The sequence below is a fragment of the Strix uralensis genome, chromosome 3, assembly GCF_047716275.1.
Source record: "Strix uralensis isolate ZFMK-TIS-50842 chromosome 3, bStrUra1, whole genome shotgun sequence".
In the NCBI taxonomy this organism is placed as follows: Eukaryota; Metazoa; Chordata; class Aves; order Strigiformes; family Strigidae; genus Strix; species Strix uralensis.
The window spans coordinates 111,431,777-111,445,868 of NC_133974.1; the positions used below are offsets into that span (position 1 = coordinate 111,431,777).

General features: G+C 51.5%; 1 long non-coding RNA gene across 2 annotated transcripts; it reads left to right on the forward strand.

Annotated features, from left to right (window-relative positions):
- The first annotated feature begins 127 nt into the window (after window positions 1–127).
- Window positions 128–11,568, forward strand: LOC141941353 (uncharacterized). 2 transcript variants are annotated; one of them, XR_012628288.1, is made up of 3 exons: window positions 128–392; window positions 592–721; window positions 1,339–2,161. It is a non-coding gene; the product is annotated as an uncharacterized LOC141941353 (long non-coding RNA). The 2 variants fall into 2 exon arrangements; XR_012628287.1 differs by lacking the exons at window positions 592–721; window positions 1,339–2,161 and adding an exon at window positions 10,283–11,568.
- Window positions 11,569–14,092: the final 2,524 nt, after the last annotated feature.

Below are 14,092 nucleotides of genomic sequence, written 5' to 3' on the forward strand. Positions count from 1 at the left end.
GAGGCAGCTCCGGCAAGGACCCCGCTAGAGGTGACTATCCCAGCGCCTGACCCGCGCCTGCGGGCTGCGGCGGCGCCGCGGGCGGGCAGCAGCCGGCGGTCAGGAGGGACGCCCTGGGCAGGGAAGGACCCCGCCCGGGAGCCGGCTTGGCCCGCCGCGGCTCTGAGGAGGGGCTGGTGCTGGAGCCGGCCCTGGGGCAGGGCAGTGCCACCGCGCTTCCTCTCGGAAATAAACCCTTTTTCTTCCTCATGAAACTGATGAGACTGCGTGCGGTGCGAGTTACCAGTGTTGGATCCTGCAGATGTGAGCTGTGCCGCGCGGAAACACTGTTTGGAGAGTATACAAGGAACAGTTTGTGTAATGCTGGCTGGCACAGAACAATAGGAAAGAAGGTCTCTTTATTTTTTTTGGAGGGGGTGGGGGGTGGTATTTGGGGGGGAGCTCTGGGGGAGGGGTTTAAGGCGGTGGGGGGGGTGCGTTGGGTTTTTTGAGGGGTTTTCAAGGGTGGGGGGGGGGGGGTTGGTGTTTTTTTAAAATACAGCCAATACTTGTTTGGTGTGTCTCATATTGATCTTCCCGCGGGTAACTCAGGTGGCAGTTTACAGCCATGAAGCGCTTCGTTAAGCAGTTCAGGCTTTCCACCTGGCAACAGGATTTGTACCGTCCGGTGCTACGTTCAGAGCGGGGGTGCCAGGGACCGTGGTGAAGCGAGGGCGTTTCGGTGAGAGGCTGCAAACGAATTCCCCGAAGGGTTCAGGTGGGAAGGGGTCTCTGGAGGTCATCGAGTCCACCCCCCGTGCTCAGGCAGAGCCAGTTATGCAGGACCATGTCCGGTGGGATTTTGAGTACCTCCAAGGATGGAGACTCCACAACCTATTTGTGCGGCCTTGTGCCAGTGTTTGACCCACCCTCACAGTAAAAAAAAGTGTTTTCTTGTGTTCAGGGGTTTTATGTGTTTAATCTGTGCCCATTGCCTCTTGCCCTGTTGGTGGGTGCTACTGAGGAGTGCCTGACTCCCTCTGCTTCCTTCCATCCCATCGGGTGTTGGTGCATCATAAATCTGAAAAGAAAAATTACAATGATGTTAGCTGGTCATTTTAAAAAATATTTTGACAGATCTTTCCACACTGGTCAACCTTCATAGCACTAATCCAGTGTGGATTAGGATGTGCTAAAAGTTTTGCATCTTCTTTGAGTAGCCTTTCAAGGCCATCGCAAATGTTCCCTTTCATCAATTTATTCCCACTGCTTCCTCTTAACTAGTATTTTCTTCAATACAGTATTTCTCTTTCTATTTCTTTTGGTTTTTTAACCATGTATTCTTGCATTTTTCTCTAGAAACATTCTGCATCTTCCCTCTGTTCTATTTGGCTTGCTGACAGCAAAGCACGTGTGTAGGTCGAATGCCATCTGCTCCACAGGTACGGTGCAACGGGATTCAGGGGCAACACAGTTTTGGGGTTTCAGTGTTTCACTTCCCAGTTCTGCTAAAACTTGCTTTGGCGGATTGCTCCAATGCATGCAAATTCCCTTTCTCTGTAGTCACAACATAGGGATAATCTTCCCAAGCACTTTACAAAACTTTTAAAAAATGAAGACGCTGTAACCTGTGGTTCCATTAGTTTTTTGGTTCAGAGGAAATGGTTCATTCACAGAGTGAATTCTCTGCCTGCTGCTGCTTACCCCATGTTTAAATTATTTGCTGATGAAGACAGCCATGAAACTCAAGTGTAAAGACATCAGAACCCACAACCTTCCTCAGTAACCACGAGAAAGGGTTTGGTTTATCAGCCGATGGCAGTAGTTTCAAGCCTCACTGACAATTATAGAAGGGAAGTTTTCCAAATTTGAGAAACTAACTTGGAGTTTCTGTCATAGTAGCTTGGATTTGTAGCTGGACAGAAACACAGCGCAAAGCATGGGCACGTAAGAATGTTACCAGTAAACACAGCAGCAGAATTGTCTCATGCTGAGAAATATCAAATACATGGAAGAAACAAAGTTTCTGTACATGAAACAAATGGCCAAAAGCATGCACCATCTGGAACTGGGCAGCAATATAGGGAAGCATAATCAGGAGACAGGGATGAAATGACTGTAAAGGCAAAAGCCTTTCCTGCATTCGTTTAGTACTAATCTGATTAATTTGAACTTTTTTTTTTTTTAAAAAAAAAAAGTCTACCTAGCCATGCATACATGATGGATCAGTGTAATGGAAAATCTAAATAACTGGGATCCTGTAAAACCAGTCTCAACTTTCAAATAAAATTGTAACCCTCCCACCCTCTTTCTCTGGAAAAGCACAGAACCTGCCAGGAAAAAAGCCCAGTCTTAAGAAAGTTCAATTACTCCTTGCTTTCCTCACTTGCAGGAGTGCAATTTGGAGTAAGAACCTTCAGATTCCAAACCAGTAGTTTTCTGTCCTTAGAGAAAAATTCTTGGCTAGTGAGAATAGTTTTAATTTTCAAGTTGGCTCCCTAGAATCTGAAGTATACCAGCTGTTAGAACTGACATCACAGATTGTGGCAATTGAGGCACGGACTCTCCATGAAGTGCAGAAGGAAAGACCCTTTATTATTACAATAGTACATACTTACACTCTGGTTAAAGCTCTTACTTCATAATTAGCAAATCAGCAATTAGGCAGCTATCAACCTTTTCCCCTACCAGCATCAGACCACTCTAACACGGGCTGTGCGGAGCAATCGACTTCTCGTTCACGCGCTGTTCACGCGGCGGTAACTTTTCCCAGTTCAGTGCTGCAGCTGTCAGTTGTTTTTCCCTGCCACCTTGGCACAATTTGGCAGTTTCTTATCTTTCTCCCAAGGCCTGTTTCTCATCCAAGCCTTGCTGCTTCTCAGGGGCTGCGCAGAGCTAACAGGCCGACGTCAAGTTGCCTGTCTCCCACAACAGATCACGGTCCACATATTGTATTTGTACACTTTGACCATACGAATGCACGTTTACTGTAACGACCAGCGGTTAGTTTCTTATCACAGGGGAGGGACACCCCAATTTCAGCCCCTTACCCCCCCCCCCCCCTCCATCTTTGAATGCAGAGAGGGGGCAGGTGTACGACCTGCGGCTGGACGTGACCCACTTGGCCCTGCGCCCCATCGGCCTCCGCCAGCCCATCCACACCACGGTCACCGACCACAGTGTTGTATTCCTCACCAGTACTGCCCCCTAAATCCCCCAAATTCACCCAAAACCCCACCCCTCCTACAGGTGTGAGCCTGGCGGTGCCCTGCCCACCCAGTGCCTGTGCCCCTGCCCGTCAAGGTAAACATGAGGGTCCCGAGGGAGTCCCTGCCATTTTTCAGGCCCACAGGTTCACTTTCAGCATCTAAACCCTCACTTTTAGGGCAGAAAGCATCAGTTTAGGGTCCAAAGCCTCACTGATAGTGTCCAAAGCCTCAATTTTCCTTTCCTAAGTCTTAGTTCCGGTTTCCAAAGCCTCATTTTTACAGTCCAAAGGCTCAACTGTAGTTTGCAAAGTCTCCTTTCTAGAGTCCAAAGCCGCATTTTGACTCTCCAATATCTCATTGTCGGGCTCCAAAGCAGCATTTTTAGGATGCGGCCAGCCATTCTGAGGGTCCAAGCTGCATCTTGAGTGTCCAAAACCCTCCTTTTTATGCTCCAAACCCCTCTCATGGAACCCAAAGCCTCATTTTTTGGGTACAAACCCTCATTTATATGTTCCAATCCCCAGCTTTTAAAGGCCAAAGACTGGTTTCAGGGGTCCAGAGCATCATTTGGAAAGCCCAAAGTCTGACTTTGAAGGTCCAAAGCCTCAATTTTAGAAGGCAGACCCTTATTTCTAGGGTCCCAACTTGTCTTATTACCCAGAGCCTTTTTGTAGAGCCCAGACTTTCATTTTTAGCATCTAAACCCTCACTTCTTGGGCAGAGCACAGCCATTTAGGGTCCAAAGCTCCACTGACAGCGTCCAAAGCCTCACTTTTCCTTTCCTAAGTGTTAGCTCTGGCTTCCAAAGCCTCATTTTGGTGGTCCAAAGGCTCAACTGTTGTCTGCAGTATCTCCTGTGAAGGAGTTTGTGTGTGCCCCCATGGGAGGTGCGTTCTACGAGCGCACGCGTCGCTGGGTGCACACTGTGAGCTTGCAGGTCGGTGCAGGGGTGGGTACACACGGGGTGCGTGCGTGCAGGGCGTGTGGGTGGGTGCATTCCACGTGCGTGCGTGCTGCAGCGTGTGCACGCACTGCCTGTGCGCGTGTTGTGTGTGTGCGCACGCACACTCGGGGGGTGTGTGTGTGTGAACACTGCGTGTTGCGCTCTGTGTTCCAGACGTGTGTCTTGGAGTAGGGGTGTGTGCACGCTCCGGGCATGCATCGCACCTTCTCTTTGTACCCCACGTGTGTCTCCCGGGAGTGTGTGTGCGTGCATGTGCCCCAAAGCTGTCTGCATATGGCATGGATTTTTCCTATCCTCTTTCTGGCCCCGATGTGCCAGTCTTCTCCATGCCGTGGTGGCTCTGAGCACCCTCCTCTCCAACCAGGCTCAGGTTCAGCCCTTTGGAGTGACTCTTTGCCTTTGTGCCCGACGTGGCTGCCTGCAGCCTCATTTTGCAGGTGGCAGGCATGGAAGTCCTTGCCTTGCACAGGAGACTGAATTGGACTGCAGCGTGGTTAGCTGTGAAAATTGGAACCTTTATTTCAAGAAGTCATCTTGAGCGTTTGTGTGCGCTCAGAGGAGTGTGGGCAGGACGGAGCAGGCCTTTGACACTGAGGCAGCCTTTGGGTCCGCAGGCAGTGAGTGCCCCAGCAGGAGATGGCCCTGGTACACTGCAGCCTGCGCTGGATCCTGTTCCTCCTGCTGCTCAAGCCTTTTTTCCCTTTAGGATCTGCAGGAGCTCCTGCAGCCGGGTAAAGAATTGCAGCAGCTTCTGGAGTGGAAAGGGGCAGGAGCTAAACCAGCCCGACTGTGCTGGTGTTGGGCTGGGCCTCTGAAAAGGGTTTGAGGCGGTGAGAAAAGGACTCCATGGCCGTGATGTTGGAGCAGCCCTTGCTGTGGAGTACAGTCCCATTTGTACCAGGATCCAGTCGTAGAAGTGCTGAGTGGAGGTGTAGATTCCGGGCCGTTTTGCTCTGGCACAGCCTCTCCCCCAGCTGGTGACCCCAACAAGCCAGAAGTAGTCAGCACTCTTGTCTTTGCAGACGAGAGGACCACCGCTGTCACCCTGCAGTGGAGGAATGAGGGTCAAGGTGGTGTCGGGTGGCCGCTGGCAGCACTAGGGCCGGCTCCTTCTCTCTGCCAGCACCTGCCAGAGCTGTATGCGCTGCACAGAGAGGCTCTGCTCAGGTGCTGGGGCCTACAGGACCTTGTCTGGGAGGGGGTCATGGGCCCGTGGGGTAGGACTCGTGCTCATCTCTGCACAGCGATGTTGGCTATGTGGAAGAGGGATGTTCCAGGACTGGGAGCTGGACCTCGGTGCTGCCAGGAGCGCTGGATGGGCTTTCTGGGCAGAGTCCTGGGTCTCTGGGGCAAGTGGGGCCCTGGGCAAGGACCTGCAGCTGGGGAAGGGAAGCCCCAGCAGCGATGGGGACCCAGGGGCGGGAGGGCAACTTGCTAGGCAAACCCCATGCCGGGGTGTGTTTGGGCGGCTGTGCCGGGGCTGCCTGTGCCGCTGGGCGCTGCCTTGTCGCAGGCTCCTACCTGGCAGGTGTCGATGCCGCCCTGCGGATAGCCAGCGCACAGGTTGTGGGGGTGGACGGCCCCTCGGTACCACCGGCTGCTGTTGCAGAGGTTGGGGTCGATGAGGTGGACCTTGGCCTCCTGCAGGACATCCGTTGTTCCTGCGGCTGCAAGGACAGAAAGGAATTAACGCCTGACAGCTCGTTGCCAGGTCTCCTGCCCTGTCTGGGTGAACCCCTTCGCTGGGGCTTGGCTTTGCATAGTGAGACACATTGTACTGGTGTTGCCCTTCTGTCTCGCCTTGGGCCCTGGGCCAGGCCCATCTCTCTATGGGCATATGTCCCCACAGCCGGACTCTGGCTCTCGCCTCTGCTGTCAGGAAGCCCAGCCCGCCTCCCCCACGTGCCGAGCTTGTGCTCAGGACGCGAGCGCTCTTTGGGAACTCACATCTCGCCGTTGTGGCCCCCCAGCCACTGATGTAGCAGTTTGTCAGCTCTGACACTCTCAGCGAGGCGTCGGGCACACAGGCAAGCTGTACGTAGTAGCCGCACTGCACAGGCTGGTCCAACTCCAGCAGTGCAACGTCGTTCCTCTTGGTGATGTTGCTGTAGCGTGGGTGAACCAGCAGCCGCTTAATACTGCGTACTTGGGCCTCCGGGCCCAGCTGAGTCAAGTGGTTGGCCCCAACCACCACACGCCACATGGTGATGTGCCTGGAAGGCAGATGGGGAGAGGGCTCAGAGGGAGCTGAGCCACGTGCTGCAGCAGTCCAGCAGTTCCCTGCCCTCTGCTTCACGCGGGAGAGCGGAAAGCAGCGCTACGGAGGGTGCGACTGCCCTAGCATGCCTTGGGCTCAAGGCGTGTTGAGCTGGAGGCTGCTAGGCAGCCGTGGCAGGAGCCCAGCCCTCTCCCGAGCAGTCTCTCAGCTGGGCTCTGCAGTGCCCAGGCACTGGGTGTACCGCAAGGAAAGGGGACGGGAGTAGCATGTGGTGCTACGGATGGGGCACCTGTGAGTGCTGGGGGGATATCCCCGTTCCCGGCCCTCCTTACCTGGCCTCGAGGAAGCAGTGGGCTGCTGTGAGGACCCACTGTGGGCTGATGAGGGACCCTCCGCACACATGCCCCGTGCCTGCTTCCCAGGGATCCTGGATGCTGACGATCCAGGGCCAGGCCCCTGGCTGGGCGCCTGTGCCACCCACAACGCGTGACATGCCGTAGTAAGCAGCCATGGGCCGGAGCCCGCAGGTCCTGTAACCAGAAACTCGTCACCGTCCTGCTCGATGGCTCGCTGCTGTTCCGGCTGAAGGTCAGCCGTCTGCCCTCCCCACGAAGTGCTGCATGGACAGCGAGGCCAGGGGACCCTGTGGGGTGGGCTGGTGTCCACCCCCATTTCTGCTGTAGCCCCGCAGGCGAGTTGTGCCAGCAGCCCGGGTGCTGCAAGGAACCGAGGCTCCTGCGTGGGGCTGGGGAAGCCATGGTGTGGCCACGGGGGCAAGCAGGCACCCTCCAGGGAACCCCATCAGGTTGCCCAAGCTCCCTCCCAGAGCCTCGGCCCACTTACCCACAGCTGTCCCATGCGCCTTGCACAGGCCAGCACAGGGCCAGCAGGATGAGGAGGAGGAGTAGATGCATCGTTGCCAGTGGCATGTGCCAGCTGCAAGAACCGAGGGCTTGCTGCCACCAGCGCAGCAGCTGACAGAGTGCCCGCAGGGCTCACGTTGCCCACGGTGCCCTTGGCAACGAGGCTGATGTCACAGAGTCACAGTTGGTTCCAGGTGCTGGGCACGGTGGCCTCTCAGCGGGGGGACACAACATGGGGGTTTCCAAGTGGGAGGGGAGGCAGAAGCTGGGATCGGACACCCCCGACAGACCCCCGCTGAATGCTCTGCTTGGGGGACGGGGGTGTGCAGGCCCTGTGGCAGGCAGCAGCGCCCAGCCCCCTGCACTGCCTGCCAACGGCGAGCAGGAAAAAACCCAGTGTGGCACCCCAGCCTCTTTGGGGAGTTAGCGCTCCCGTGCTCTCCGCAGCCCTGTGCCACCAGGTCCTTCCCAAAAAACGTACGCCAGAGAACATGACTGCTGCGGCACTCCCTAAATTCACAAGCACGGCGTGTTCGTGGGTCCCTTCAATATGAGCATGGGAGTTCAGTTCCGTTCAGATCTTGCCACACGCTCCTACCTGGCAGGTGTCGATGCTGCCCTGCGCAGCCAGTGAGTCCTGTGCTGGCAAAGAATGTACCTGTGGCTCTTTAGGGACTAGTGAACAAATGAAATGATTTCCATTTTTTAATGAGGGAGTGTAGGGATAAGCCATAAGCATTTACAGATACGCATGTTTTATGGCTGTGTTGTGTCAAGGTCCTGGCTTAAGGCCTAAGCTAGGGAGGTGACGGGTGTTGTAAGAGGCAAGGACTAGAAATAATAAACAGGACTAGAAATAATAAACAGAATCTCCACAAAAAAAAGCAAATCTGTCTTTAAACTACAATTTGTAAAATTGTACATTGGCTTCAGTCTTATAACCCTTACCTAAAAGGCAATTGGCCACTTGCTGCTTAATTCGCTAAATATCTAGTACTGCTTACTTTGTAAGCAGTTTTCATTGCGGGGGCAGCAGCTCCCGCTGGGGGAGGACAGGTACCCCTGGGACCCCCAGGGACCCCAAATCCCCCCTGCAACCCACCCAAACCCCATTTGCCACCCTTGGGTCCCTTCAAAACACCCTTAGACCCCCCAACTCCCCCCAAACCTCATTAGTGCCCCCCCGAGCCTATTGGCCCCCAAGTTCTCCATTTCCCCTCCCCCCCCCCAAAAACCCCAAATAGCTCCCTGGGACCCTACCAGCCCACCCCCAGCACTCCTCTAATCCCCATTATCCCCCCCCAGGATGCCAATATCTGCCCCAAGATCCCCCCCAGGACCTCACTAGCCCCCTCCAGACCCTTCTTGCACCCCATTACCATGCCCTCCGGACCCCAATATCTCCCCCATAACCCCCCCCAGGAGCCCTTTAGACCCTGCCCCAGACCCTAATAACCCCCCAACTCCCCCACGACCCCAGTAACACCCCTTCTTTGTTTCGCAGCTGCACCTGCAAGACTTGTTTCAAAGCTTTATCAATTAAGGTTTAGACAAACTTCAAAAAACACAGTATACATAAAATAATTCTACAAAAGGCTAAACATAATACAGCAGTACAGTTACTAGTTGAAAAGAGTAGGCTGGTTTCACTGCCGATAATTCAAGGATATGACTAAATACTACAAAATAAACAGTAAGGAAAATACGGAATAGCACACTTACTTAATGGGGTACTAATATTCAGATCCGCAATTGCTGGGGAACCCTGGTTGCAGCGAGGATTCGGAGTACCTTTCCCTGCAAACTGGGAATCCTACGTGATGCATCCACCCATAGGTGAGGCATCCAAAGTCGCTGCAAGCAGGTCCAGCCTCATGTATGAAAATCAGCAGGCCAAAATAACTGGCACTTTCCTTTGAGCGGAAACATCTGATTTCATCCTCCTGTTGGGTTCGACCCAGAGCCTGGCCACCACTCAAGGGAGGAAAAACAAGGGAGTCTAATGAGGTTAAAGGCTTGAGCTCTTAATTCTTAATATTGCTAGACAAAGAAAGTTGAATACACACATTCTTACAGCATTTCATCCTTATTAATAAGTACATTTTGTCTAAGCTACATCTTTCACTAGTGACTAGTAAGCCTATATATTTCATTAAGGAGTTGCAATTACTGTCAGCATTTTCTCTTAAAAGAGTTGGCAACCGTAGTGTGATTAAGGACAGAGATAGTGTATTTTGTCCTGTTGCAGCAGCAAGCATTACCCATACATTCTGCTTAAATGATCAGTCGAAGAGACCGCAAACTGTCGGCACAGGGGCACCCACAGCACCCACAGCCAGCTCCTGACCGTCCACCAAAAGCTGCCTCTCACGCCTCAGGTGTGATCGCACACACCTTGCTGGTAACCACCGGGGACCGTGACCTGTGGAGACACAAGCATAACCTCTTCCCCAGGTTAGTAAAGGATCTGGTCCTTCCCAGTGTGGTGGTTTAGCCCCTGCCGGGGTCTGAGACCACGCAGCCGCTGCCCCTCCCCCACAAAGGGAGTGAAATACAAAGCCCCAAGACTGAAATAAGGAAAGGTTTAATACAACAGTGCAATAGCAACACAACAAATAACAACAATAACAATAACAGTAATAGTGATAGCAATGGACAGAGCAAAATAGCTACCAAATCCAGCAGTTTGAAGCACGATGCACGAGTGCACCGCGCTCCCGCGCCAGGAAAAATGTGACCTGCCAGGATGTGACGTCCGCATGGTATCTGAATAACCCGGCTAGAGCTCCCCCCACTGCTGGGGAAACTTAACCCTATCCTGGTTAAACCAGGACACCCAGTTACCACTTTCCAGGTTTCTTGCTAACACTTGAGCCTTGCCCTGGACTTCTTGTTGATCTGGTATCTGTGACGAGAAGTGACGCAATATTGGTGGCACCTGTGAGACAGGGGAAATGTTTAAAAAGTTCATGACATATAATGCCTTATTTAGCCTTCCGTGAGGTGTAGATTGATACCCTCCCTCTCCCCCTTTTTGTTGTTGTAATAGACGCTTTAGCGTGCCGTGCGTACGCTCCACAACGGCCCGTCCGGTCGGTGAGTGGGGAATGCCGGTCAGATGCTTGACTCCCCACTGTTGAAAGAAAGAAAAAAGAGAAACAGAAACATAAGCAGGCCCATTGTCTGTCTTAATCTGTCGTGGCATGCCCAAGGAAGCAAATGCAGCTAAAAAGTGTCTTCGCACATCGCATGCTTTTTCACCTGTATGGCAGGACGCAAACACTGCTCCAGAAAAAGGTACCAACAGACACATGTACATATTTTAACATTCCAAATGCAGCGAAGTGAGTGACGTCGGATTGCCATAATTCTAAGGAGGCGAGTCCCCGAGGGTTGACACCACTAGCTGTTGAAGAGAGGGAGTCCGTCTGGCACTCAGGGAAGTGGCAATGATGTCTTCAGCCTGACGCCTTGATAAAGAAAACTGGTTTTGTATTGCCCTGGTGTTTTGGTGGGAAAATGCACGTGTGAAGTGCTAAGGCTTGGACAATAGGCCCAAGCCAGAGTTGACCTATAGAGGAATCCTGTATATTTTATAACTGATAACCATTGTGCTAACAGGTATTATACTAAGTTATAACAAACCACCTGTTCTGATGTAAAAGGTGGAAGTGTTGAAGCCTGAGCAACAGGCCCTGCACCGAAACTGTTAACTCAGTATGTAATCATTAATGAAATCTGCATGGAGGATGGAGCTATGATGAATGTATCTTTCCCTTCCTTTGTATATGAATAGAGTAACAGAGTCATGGAGGCAAGTGTCTGTCTCCAAGACCTGATGTGAGACCTTGTGCATAATCCAATCAGATAAGCAGAGAAATTCCCTTAGTTTCTTCCTTGAGCCCTGGCCAGGCTCTCGGGGGAACCTAATGTGAAATTTAAACCAGATATTTCCGCTTAAAACAGAGGTGCCAGCTATTCTGGCTTGCTGATTTTGAGCATATAAGGCTGGACCCGCTCACAGCGACTTTGGAAGCCTCACCTACGGGTGGACGCACCGCGTAGGATTTCCCACTTGCCGGGACAGGCTCTCCAAATCCTCGCTGTAACCGGGGCTGCCCAGCCACTGCGGATCCGGATGATGGTAAAGTATGCAAGTGGTGATGGATCTTTCTTAATCCCTGTTCTCTCTCTCAGGTAGTAATGATTTGATGCATGACCCTGTATTTTCCTATTTGTTTAAGTGCGCTATTGTGTCTTTTCTTACTGTATGTTTTCTGTATTATTCTGTTATATTATTTTGTTATTTTTAGTAAAATACACTTGCTCTTTTCACTCTGGTGTCTGAGTTTAATTGATATCCCTGATCAGCAGAACATAAATTGGTGTCAGCAGTTGCAAAACAATTTGAAAGCCGAGCTTGCTCAAAGACATTAGGTACCACCTGTGTCACCAGAGTCGACGCGTCTGCTCGTCGACTGCCTTCAGCCAAAGGTCCAGGTAGTGCAGTATGCGCTCGGATATGTACAATAAAATAAGAAGTCTTGCGATTATTTAATGATCGTAAAAGAGTGTGCATTAATGAATATAACAGTGGATTATTAACGTCCTTCAAACACAAATTCTTGGCAGATTTGCAACATAAGCAGAATCAGTAACAATGTTAATTGGGGTGTCCCAGTGTTGAAATACACGGACTACTGCAGCTAGCTCAACGATCTGTGGCGATCCCGGGGACTGAGTAATCTCTGATTGCCAAATTTGAGTATGTGGGTCTTGCCATACTATGACTGACTTTCCTGTTTTTCCAGATCCATCAGTAAACACAGTTAAGGCTTGCAATGGTACGTCACTGACAAGGGATGCCGCATCCCAGTGTCAGCACCTTCTGTAAAAAACTGCCGCTTTTGGTGTTCGGGGCGGGGGGTGGGTGGGCGCGGGCCGAGAGCACGGTGCCAGGCTCGGCCACAGGCGGTCCCCCCGCAGTGGGGGGCTCGGGGAGGCCCGGGGCCACCGCCGCCAACTCCGCGCTTGCAGGTGGGGGGCGCGAATGCTGAGTACAGAGATCCACACACTCGGTTTTGCAGATAGAATACTGTGCCAGCGTTAATACCGTTTTTAAAAGTGCCAGCCAATCCCATGGGATCAATTGATATCCATGAGCGATTGCCTCCAGTATACCTGTTGTAAATGAGTTTCGAAGCCCATCCCCACTAATGCTTTTCTGCAGTTCCTTAACGACAGAAAAATGCAGTCCTTCCCAACATGGCTGACGTCCCGGCTCACAAATTCCAGGAGCAACAATCTTTCTCGCCATGTCCATATCCCCTTGCGCCAAGGTTTCTTGCCTCGCTTTTACCCACAGATCATCCCCAGCTAAGGGAGGACACAGGCCAGGTTCTCTTTTAGGATTTACAGTGTCAGGGTCTAAAAGATTATCACAGTCAAAAGACCCAGCACATAAAGCTTGCTGCAGGGGTTCAGGACATGTGTCCTCACCCTCTGTGTCCTCATCCTCTGTCTTAACAGACTGGCCGCGTTCCTTATCTTGTCTTTTTATTATCTCAAAAAGAGTTCTCCATGTCAGTAAGAGTTCTGCCGCAACCCGATTCCCTCGCGTTGCACACTCCCACAGTCTTCCTCCTGCTTTATCCCATATCGGAACAGTGAATATAGTAACTGCGGCTGCTACCCACTTTAAAATTCTCTTCAAGGCATGTGAGCTTTATGTTTAGCTAACAGTCTTTCCATCAGTGCAATCACTGACTTTTCTTCCGAGGGTATTGACCTACCCATCGCTTCCCCACAGCTCACCTTGCTCACCCTGCAACGGTGATTGATGCCGGCTCCTGCTTCCTCACAGCAGCTCTGAAGTTCTGAGGAGTTTGCCACCGGAGTGATCCAAGCAGGTCACACTAATCGCCCTCCTCACACGGGGCACCATTTGTGGCAACTGAGGCACGGACTGTCCATGTAGTGCAGAAGGAAATAGATTTTATTGTTACAATGGTACATACTTATGCTCTCGGATGCTGTCGGTAAAGCTCTTACTTCATAGTTAACAAATCAGCAATTAGGCAGCTATCAACCTTTTCTCCTATCAGCATCAGACCACTCTAACACGCGCTGTGCAGAGCAATCACCTTCTCATTCACGCGCTGTTCACGCGGCGGTAACTTTTCCCAGTTCAGTGCTGCAGCTGTCCGTTGTTTTTCCCTGCCACCTTGGCACAATTTGGCAGTTTGTTATCTTTCTCCCAAGGCCTGTTTCTCATCAAAGCCTAGCTGTTGATTCAGAGGCTGTGCAAGGCTGACAGGCCGATGTCTCCCACATGCTTCGATACCTTTGGGAAGCTGAAAAGAACATGAAATCTATTTAATATTTGTAGATGAACCACCAATATTTGAATGCTAGTGAAAGGCTGTTTTAGAGCCTTCAGAAACAATCAGGCTATGAGCCGCATGTTGTGTTCTCTGTTAAAGGAAAAACATCTAGTTGCTTCCAGAGCTGACATGAGTCATTGTTTGTTTTCTGTTAGAGTAACACCTAAGAGTCCTCAGCAGTGACTCTGGAAGTGAGTTAGTTCCCTTGTGTTTCTGTCCAGTTGTCTGCATGCTGTCCAGATTTATAAAAGGCAGTATCTGTCTCAAAGTACTTGAAGTCTTACTAGGCAGGACAGCAAAGTTCTGGAAGTACAGATGAGAAGTGAAATGAGTAGCCAACACCACATAACACCTAGGAGCAGAATTTCTGAGTCCTAAAGAAATGTCCTACCTGTCAAAACATGGTCTGCCTTTTAAGACACAGAATCTGTTTGACTAGTTGAAGCTGTTCAGAATAATGATACAAAGGAATCAAA